General features: G+C 37.7%; 1 non-coding gene across 1 annotated transcript; it reads right to left on the bottom strand.

Annotated features, from left to right (window-relative positions):
- Window positions 1–2993: 2993 nt before the first annotated feature.
- TRNAA-AGC lies at window positions 2994–3066 on the bottom strand. Its single transcript has one exon. It is a non-coding gene; the product is annotated as a tRNA-Ala (tRNA).
- Between the last annotated feature and the right edge of the window lie 6704 nt (window positions 3067–9770).

Raw genomic sequence — 9770 nt, 5'->3', positions numbered from 1 at the left:
CGAATGGAATAGCCTTTCATATGAGTAATGTTAACATTTTACAGTACATGTTAAAAAAGGTAATTATGGTACCAGATTGCCTCACCTATAAATTGGAGTTCATAAAGAAGATCTGTAGGATCAGGAAAGCTTTGAATCCAACTCTTTGGGCATTCCAAGCTGTGTAGGGCAAGAGAAGATTCAGCAGCTGCTGGAGTAGGACCTGGGCAATCTTTCATTGTGAAATGATCCTGGTCAGCTGGTTTGGTATGTGCTGTAGTACATGCTGGTGCATACACACATCTGTGCAGAAAATTTCTTTTACGCATTATGCCATTCTACTGTTCTGTATCTTTTGATTTCAGTTCTCCTTCCAAAATCAGATCCTGAATTTGAATATCCTCATCAACCCAGAAACAACCACAGGCTGAGTTGTAATTACATGATCCTGCATGTTACTACCTAAGCCCAAGAAGATTTAAGTAAGAGCAATGCCACACATGCTGGATATAATGTGCATTTCAACACCCATCTGTGTTAACTGTAGGAATGCAAGGAAATAACCAATATGGAAGCCCAGTCTTCATCATAATCACATCTGATTTCCCTGTCAATTTAAGAGTGTGGCAGCTATAAGTAGCTGGCTATAAGCTGACATACTTGAGTAGCCAGCTGAGATATCACCCACTATGTTTCAGGTGCTGTACAAATGTTCCCACGAACTTCGTAGGACTCATTTAATACCAGTGCTTCTGGAATTCAGTGACAAAACTTTGTCAGCTGGTGTGACAGTTTAATGAAGATAAAGAAAACTTTAAAAGCTTGTACTATAAAGGAATGTCCTATTTGGGGAAAATAATGAATGGATACCTGGCTAGGCTAGGAAACAGAGAAAAGATGAATCACTTCTCACTGTTGCAGGATGTCACAATGGCATTTTGGCCAAACTCTCTTTGAAGGATGTCCACATAAAACAAACTTTTTATTCTGATATTTGAAGCAACAGGAAAGATTTGAAATAGTGGCAAGAAGTTTAAAATTTGAAATCTAAGTATAGGATATTTAAATCCATAAATAGTAACTTGATTATCTGGACTGATCAGATGAAGTAATCAGCAGAGGTCCCTCTTTTGTTAGACTTTGTGGGAAAGAGGGAAAAAGGTAGCCAGGCAAACCAACCACACAGATATATTTAGTTAATGAGAAAAGAGCAAAAGATTTTAGCATACTGATATCCTTTTTCAGCAGTGAGGCAGGTAACTCATTCCATTTCACACAATCTGAACCATATAAGCTGTTCATTCATGTCATACCATATGTGAGGTGCAGTCTTACTTTCTGCAATTTCTTTTATTTTATTTTTTTCTTTCTCAGAATATTTGCAAAATAAGTCACCTGGAAAATGTTCTGTACTTTTATCATTAACCAACACTTCTCACCATTTCACTCTCAGAGACATGGGTGTTGTCTTCATATTGGGCTTTAGAAGACTTCTGACTTGCAATAGCATCTCATGGCACTGCCAGGACAAATATTGTGCTTCACCACTGATTTCAGGCACTACTTACATGCATCTTTACTGCACCAGCCACTCATGTTTGAGCTGACATTCTGGCAAGTGGATTTATAAGAGGTCTATAAGAGCTCATAAAAGTATGTAGGGTTGGGATTACCTGATTGTCTACTATATTAATATTCATTCAACATTCTGGATAGATAAGACTGGCTTTTTTGTTGCCTTAAAAATTCTATACACATCAATGAATAATACAGTGTAACCTTGGATCCCAATTTTTTTTCCCCACTGTAAGTCTGAGTAAAAGAATAATTTCTTTTCTTGAACCATGAAACAAATTTTTGGAAGCCACACAGGTGAGCTAAGCCTATTACAAAACCACTCAAAAAAAGTAAAAATTTTCTTCACATTATGTTTCGGATAAATATTTATGTACCATCAAATTTCTATTACATTCCCTTATGAAAAACTCACCAGGAAAACAATGACATTAACAGAATCACCTACCATAGGGTTTCCTACAAATCATACTTCAGTTTTGAAATGCACATATCTTGTGGGCCTCAGAGGCATTTAACAATGTTGGTCTTTGGTCAAATGGAATTGAGTTCTCTACATAACATTTCTTATGGAACTATTCATGAAACATGTACACAGTTTTCTTCTACAGTAATAAAGTGCTTATATTCATGCCTACATTTTTTTATTAGACTTTACTTATATTTAGACTTTATATGGTGCCTACAGCATCTGCAATGCTACCAATATTACATCATTTTTATGTGAATCATAGAATCATAGAATAGCCTGAGTTGGAAGGGACCCACAAGTACCATCTAGTCCAACTCCTGGCCCTGCACATGAATGCCCTAAGAATGACACCATGTGCATGAAAGCATTTTCCAAATATTTCTGAACTCTGTCAGGCTTGTTGCTGTGACCACTGCCCTGGGGAACCTGTTCCAGTGCCCAACCATCCTCTGGGTGATGAACCTATTCCTAATAATCAACCTAAACCACCCTGACACACCTTCAGACCATTCCCTCTGGTCCTGTAAGTGGTCATCAGAGAGATCAGTGCCTGCCCCTCTTCTTCCCCTCATGAGGAAGTTGTAACTGCAATGAGGTCTCCCCTCAGTCTCCTCTTCTCCAGACTGAACAGACCAAGTGCCCTCAGCCACTCCTCATATGGCTTCCTCTCAAGGCCCTTCACCATCTTTGTAGCTCTCTTTTGGATGCTCTCTAATAGCTTTATATCCTTTTATTGTGATGCCCAAAACTGCACACAGGCCTTGAGGTAAAGCAACACCAGTGCAGAGCAGAGCGGGACCATCCCCTCCCTCGACTGGCCAGTGTTGTTTTACCTGATGCACAGGACAGGATTACCCCTCCTGGCTACCAGCGCATACTGCTGACTCATATGCAATTTGCCATTGAGCAGGACCCCTGTGTCCCTCTCCATGGTGTTGCTCTCCAGCCTCTCATTCCCCAAAAATTGTGGAGAATGCGGGTATCGATCCCGCTACCTCTCGCATGCTAAGCGAGCGCTCTACCATTTGAGCTAATTCCCCTTCCTATCTGGAACATTTTCATGTAAAAATATCCATCATATTGTTACTATACTTGGGTCATCATCTTATTGTGAAAGTCTCACAGAAATAAGTATCACAAGAGTTCCATTCATCAGGAATGGGCTTTGTTCACAAAATAATTATACATAATAAAGAGACATGCAATGGTAGCTACTGTAAGACCAGCTTATTGAACAAAGCCTTTATCACATTCAACTCATCCTTAACTACCTTTTACCTGTATAAAGACTACCATTAAAGGGACTCACATGCTGGATTCACATCACAGCTTTCATGAAGTTAAAGTTTTGCACGATAGCTAATTTGCCTGGCTCTCTCACCAGACAGTGGATCAAAATATGTGACTTTGGGACACGGATGTTCATATCCTAAATGGCATTTCTGAAGGTGCTTTTCCCTTTATTTCATGAAGATTTTTGATGAATGTTTAGTCTAGATACTAATTTTTAGCTGTCTGTGTGTGAGTGGGATAAATCCCACCTTGCGAGCTAAACTGATACTGAAGAAAATGCAAGCACTGAAGTATATAAGACCTTAAATAGCATTACTAATGAACTCTGTTGATCTGAGTCATGCTACCCTGATCACAACTAATGACACAATGCTGGCTTGTCCTCCCATCAGCTAAATGAGTTATAGATAAATTTGTTAACTTGTACTTCTGAGAAACTGCTTCATGCAATTCTCCTACCAATTTCATTAACTTCTGAAGGCAAAATCTGGGCTGAGCCTTGTGGTTCTGTTTTACGCATGCAAACTTTTCAGTCTTACAACACCAGTTTAAAAATCACTGAGCTCTAAATACCACTAAATTAATCAGAACATAAAATTGAATAAATATTGGTTCATGAAGAGACAGATGCTACTTTGCCAGATAATGTCCTTCATCAAGAAATGAATTAATGCATGTTTCTTCCTTTCAAAATTATTGTTATATTCTTTTTCTTTCTTGCAGGTACCATTAATTTTAGTCAGGGGAATTGTAAGGGCAAAAAGCAAACTCAGGCCAGAATGCTCATGCTCTATCACTGTCTTCCAGGCCAATGTATAGACCCAGTTAAGTATATCTGTTGGCCAAAACAAATGAGATATATTTTTGGTCAGACACATTTTTTATTTGTAGAGAAAAATAATTTCAAATATACTGACAGCTAATGGAATGCAGCTGTCTAGAGTCAGCCCTTTCATTTTAGCAGGAAGTACCATTCAGAGGCTTGAAGTAGAACAGATTTATCAAAGTTCACTCCTAATGACAGGATAGAATTTGGATTCATACTCTCTGTGCTTGACAAAGATATGCCAAGCAGTTGAGAATGACTGGGAATCATTAACTGTTTTTCTGTTCAAAAAGTATAGAATAGATAATACTATAGTTATTATTGGTTTTGAAAATCTCTCTGGAATTGAACAGCATGCTTAAAAAAAGAAGAAAAAAAAAGAAAAAAAAGAAAAGACCAAACACAACACATTCTGGGGAAGAACCTCTTAGCGTAAAAAGAGAAACTCAGTCAAAAAAAAAAAAAGTTTGCAAAGAGGTGGATATATTTTACAGATTAGCTCAGATCCTCAGCTGCAAAGCACCCTGAAGTCAGCAGAACTGTATCTATTTGTCCCAGTTTGTGCATCTGATCCAATCTTCCCTTGGAGAGCATGGGGATAGTGCAGACACTGTTGTTGAGATCAGCAACACTTTTGTACATCTAAGCAGCATGACAGCAGAGCCTCCCGGACAGTTGCCTGAGCACAATTAACAGATTGGGCTGGAAAATCACACTGTTTGTGTGATAAGTGCCCCTTTGCAGGGTGCAAGCTGTTCCACATCTCCAAACTGCTTTGCTGCTTTTTCCTTTGCACAGGGAGAATCCTCCACAGTGTGTGACTTAGTGGTAAACTGCCACTGCCAAATTCATGCAGCTATTTAATGCCTTGCTGCTGAGATTTGGGATTTCTTGATGTTCATCTCAAATGTAAAATATATCTGAATCATAATCTCCGAGAGGTTAAAGATTTCAGCAGGGGAAAAAGTGGTATTTTGTCATCCTGTCATCTGAAATTGTTTTATATTTCACACTACAAAGTAAAAATATAAAGGGATCATCACCTAGGTGATAAACTGCCAGTTTCCAGACAAACATTTTAACTGATTTACACCTGTTTTCCTCTAGGAAAAGCTACGTTTTATGTGATGTGTTTCTTTCTCAACTGATAAATGACAATGGTGCAAGTATCTTCATCTTGGTGTGAACTGACCCAGATTTTAGAAGACCAAGTTTTTACATTTTGACCAATCAACTTCTAGAAACATAAAAACTGTTGAGAGTTTAGTTCTGAAACTTTTATAATATTCACCTGGTGACAGAGTAATGTCCTTAATTATATACTTTATAGAAATGAAACTTCAGGAAAAGATAAAACCCATTTTCATTGTAGCATATCAATATTTGATTTAATATCAAATAAGAGTCAGAAAACATAGCTCAGTCTTCTTTTTTCTGTCCTATAATTTCTGTGAATACCTTCAAGATCTTTCCAAAACACGAAATGGAAAAAAAAAGAGTCCAAACAAGTCTGCATATAGATTTTCAACAAATTCCTTTAGTATATACATCTGAGAAAATATACACAATGATGAAAATATACATTTGAGTTTGAAGATAATTTTGTAAACCATGATCAGTCTCTCCTCAATGATGAATGAAGCTTCTGTAAAGTAGTAGATTATTTTTACAATGTGTCAAGACAACAAAAGCAAAAATGAAGAATCAAAAGTAACAAATCTGCAGATACACAGCACTATTCTTTTTATAACTTTCTTAAAGCTCCTCTTTCCATGATGAGTACCAAAACCACTGGAAATGCTCAAAATGGCAATGCTTTCCTCTTTACAGTACCATGGGTTTGGTGTGCTCTCCGTCTTTCTACATCTTTTTTTTTAAGTTTTGGTGGAAGCATCTTATTAAGCCAATGGTCCAGAACTAGGCTACTGATTATTATGGTAATACAAATAAATAATCATAATGATCCCTCCCCTCCCCTTCCCTTCCCTTTATGGCAGTTTAAGAGATTTCATCTCTATTTGGTTTGAATTAAAGGGAAGAATCACTGTTTTTAAAAATGCATTTTTCCAGTCATCATCAGAACAGGGAAGTTTATAAGGAACTAAAGGTGGGATATGTTAGGTTTACCTGAACTAATTGAAGGATTAACAGAGCGTCCCATTTGGGTAGCTGGGGAAGTAGAATTGCACTGAGTAGTGAGGGAAAAATAAAGTCAGAATTCAGGGTGAAAAAAAATCGGTTGCTCACTCACAAGGCAAAAGAACCAGAGATTTCATTTTAAGGTATTTGAGAACTGTTGCATGTCTACTGAGCATCCTCAGGCTACTGAGTCTCATGGATGTGTTTTCCTAATGAAATTCAGCAAATGCTAGCTACTACTTCAGTATTCCTCAGGGACTGGAATTTGATAGCTGGGGGACAGGTAATGAAGCTCTATGTATATTTAAGTTTTGTTAGTAGCATATGACTTGTCCCACTATGTAGTTAATCAGCAAATGTAGCTCCTCTGAAATGAAAGCTTACAAAATTCAGACTAGCTTTGGAATGTTAAACATGTTTACCTTTTTCTCTGTAACCTGTAGATAATATTATTAATATCATCATTATTAATAATAATTAATTACTATTATTTTAAGATCTAGTTCAATGTTACATGAGTTTTATTATATCACTAGAAAAATATACTCTGTATAGTATCTTGCTGCTGGAAGGGGGATAAAATTTAGAAAATAAGAGTTTTCAATGACTTTTTTCTTTTTGTACAACAAAATCAATCCTTATTTCATCTTTACATTTTATGACAAAATTATCTTAAAACTGCAAAATTAAAATATAAAAACTATGACAGTCATAAGAAAGGCTTTGAAAATCACAGAAACATTTTGCTGATTAAAGGTCTTCTTTTGAGACACAGCTACACAACATATTTACTTTTTCACTCAGAGAAATGAAAGCATAAAAATATGTGTAAAGTTTTGATCATTTTCTGCTCTTGAACAAAAAGAGAGAATTAATTCACCTCATCAAGACAGCACTTTTTTTTAAGGGAGGAACTGTCCTCTGCAATGTCGCATGGACAGACAGACACGACCTTTTCATCTTCCACATGAGTTTAAAGAGCAGTGGAGGTCAAGCTCTCCTTGAGCTTAGTGTGTGTGATTGAGTTTCTGTGGATATGTGTGCCTCAGGGAACTTTCAAGATAGGTTTTCTCACTCCTCAAGGGCTCTATCTGTCATGTCATTGACATTGCTCAGAGCAAGGTTCTTCACCCAGAGAGTGGTTGGGCACTGGAACAGTCTCCCCGGGAAGTGGTCACAGCAACAAGCCTGACAGAGTTCAGAAATATTTGGACAATGCTTTCATGCACACGGTGTGATTCTCGGGGCATTCATGTGCAGGGCCAGGAGTTGGACTAGGTGGTACTTGTGGGTCCCTTCCAACGCAGGCTATTCTATGATTCTATGAAATATTTTCGCTATGTGGTCCTTCCTAGAAGGTCCTTAAGACTGCGTGTCTCAAAGGCAACTGGGGTATGTGATGACATGTATGGGTCTTCTCCTGTAAGAGCCCTTCAGTTGCTATCACCTTTCACCAAGGTCACAAGGTTGGAATCTGCTTTCTGTGTCACACTTATAATGGGCAATATGGAAATATGCATTTTGTGACATATGTTTGTGACGCCTTTGTTAAGGGAACTTTTGCATCTGACCATTCAGCAGGCACTCTGGCAGTCACACTCCCACCACCAAAGACTTTCACTGCGGGGATTGGAGCCCTTTTGCAGTGGGTGACTCCAGTGAGCCTACGGGTCCTTTCTTGATTCCCTGCACACACCACTCTCACGCAGTCAGACCAGATTTCCTTACTGGTTCAACCCTGGAGTTCCCATAGTAGATTCTGAAATGTCTCATTACATAAATCAATTTATTCACAGTGCACTAACATAAAAGCAGCTCAAGCTGGGTGCTACCATGAAGAGACCCCAAAGGAAGGAATTCCTGGGCTTTTATACCCTCACAGTCTAAGCACATGAAAGTTTCAACTCTTCCTCCTTAATCCTTGACTCCTGCTGTGTCACTATGTCCAGACACCTGGTCAGTGCCAGGGGTCCCCGTGCCCCTTGTTGTGCAAAGGGTTGGCAGTTAACATTGCCTCTTGCTTCAGGGCCTCAACACCCAGAGCTCAACCTGCAGCTTGCACTGCAACTGCACCCTGAGTTACCTACACTCCTCAACACCTTGTTAAGCTTTGTTGTATTGCACTCACATTAAGGCATAAATTTGAAATTCATATTGAATAAAATATGGTAGGGTGGCCTCTGATGGACTAAAGGTTGGTCCTGTTGCCAGGGAAGGGAAGGAGATATTGGTCAGTAATTTCAACTGGTCATTTGTGGATTTTGTGGATTGCTTCTTCATGACCAATGCTTTCCTCATCAAAGACTTCTGTTAAAGATAGAGAAGATTTACTATACCAACACACTAATAAATTCCTCTTACTGTTAGAGAATGAATATATCTTTAATCTCTTTGAGGTTGCAAGTCTGAACTTGTCTCCTCTGATGTTCATCTCAGGTTGAACAAGAATTTTACAGGTAGCTGCTGATCAGGAATGTGAAGAAAATACCCAGTTAAAGAACAACGTACAGATGAAAAGAAAATTATTGTGTTATGTTAGTGATCAGAAGATTATGATCAGAAGGCTTCACTCTTGAAGGAGATGAATCATTTTTTTGTTTGTATAAACAGAAGCTTCATGCAAAATCCAGAGCAGTAAGGCATGTTGGCTGTATCTTGTGAAGCAGCAAGTTTTGTTCCTTTTTATGCACTTGGAAAAGTTGACTGTAAATGACCTCATGTAGAACTTAAAAACCATGTTATGAAAGAGGAAACCAGTCTATATCCTTTTAAAAGCATTTTTAAATGCTCTCTCATTCATAACTTCATCTAGCAAAACAGGAGGAAAGCATGTGAAACAAATATTGTAACCTTGATTATTTTGTTAACTCTTGGTGCATTTTTTCAAAGAATTGCTTTCACTAAACAAGTAACTGATTCAGTTCTCCAGAAAGATTGAACTTATTAATATATATTTTTTTAAGATCTCTGGAAGATTTTTCGATCTAAATCTTTGTCTTAGATGAAGAAGAAACTTTCCTATTCATGCATCCTTCTGATAGTGATCCTTCTCTAAATTTGAAATTTCAGTGTGGTCTAGATTTTGGGGGTTTGAGAGGTCTTTTGTGGGTTAGGCCACATTAGCAGAGAGATGTTATTTTATACCTCATGAACACAGTTGGGCAGAGATTGACTGCATCTTACGAGTACAACTCCAGTTCCATTTGCTTCTTCATGAAGACACTAAATATCCAATTTATATAAAAGAATTTCTACAGAAAACCAAATCTTTTTAATCATCCTTTGACACCTATGCAAGTTCTCTCAAAATCAAATCTCAGTTAAAAGACCAAGAAAGTACATTATAGCTCTCTTCAAATGGCTCAAAGCATGTATTACTCTTTTGACTCTCATGATTTTTAATGCATTTCTTTGTCAAGAGGCAGAGGAAACTTTCAATTTTATATATTAACTAGTTCATCTAAGTATACTGAATGTTTATGAGAA

Source organism: Pipra filicauda, unplaced genomic scaffold (assembly GCF_003945595.2).
Source record: "Pipra filicauda isolate LSUMZ 115617 unplaced genomic scaffold, ASM394559v2 scaffold209_size2725305_pilon, whole genome shotgun sequence".
NCBI lineage: Eukaryota > Metazoa > Chordata > Aves > Passeriformes > Pipridae > Pipra > Pipra filicauda.
This window is presented reverse-complemented; position numbering and strand designations above follow the sequence as displayed.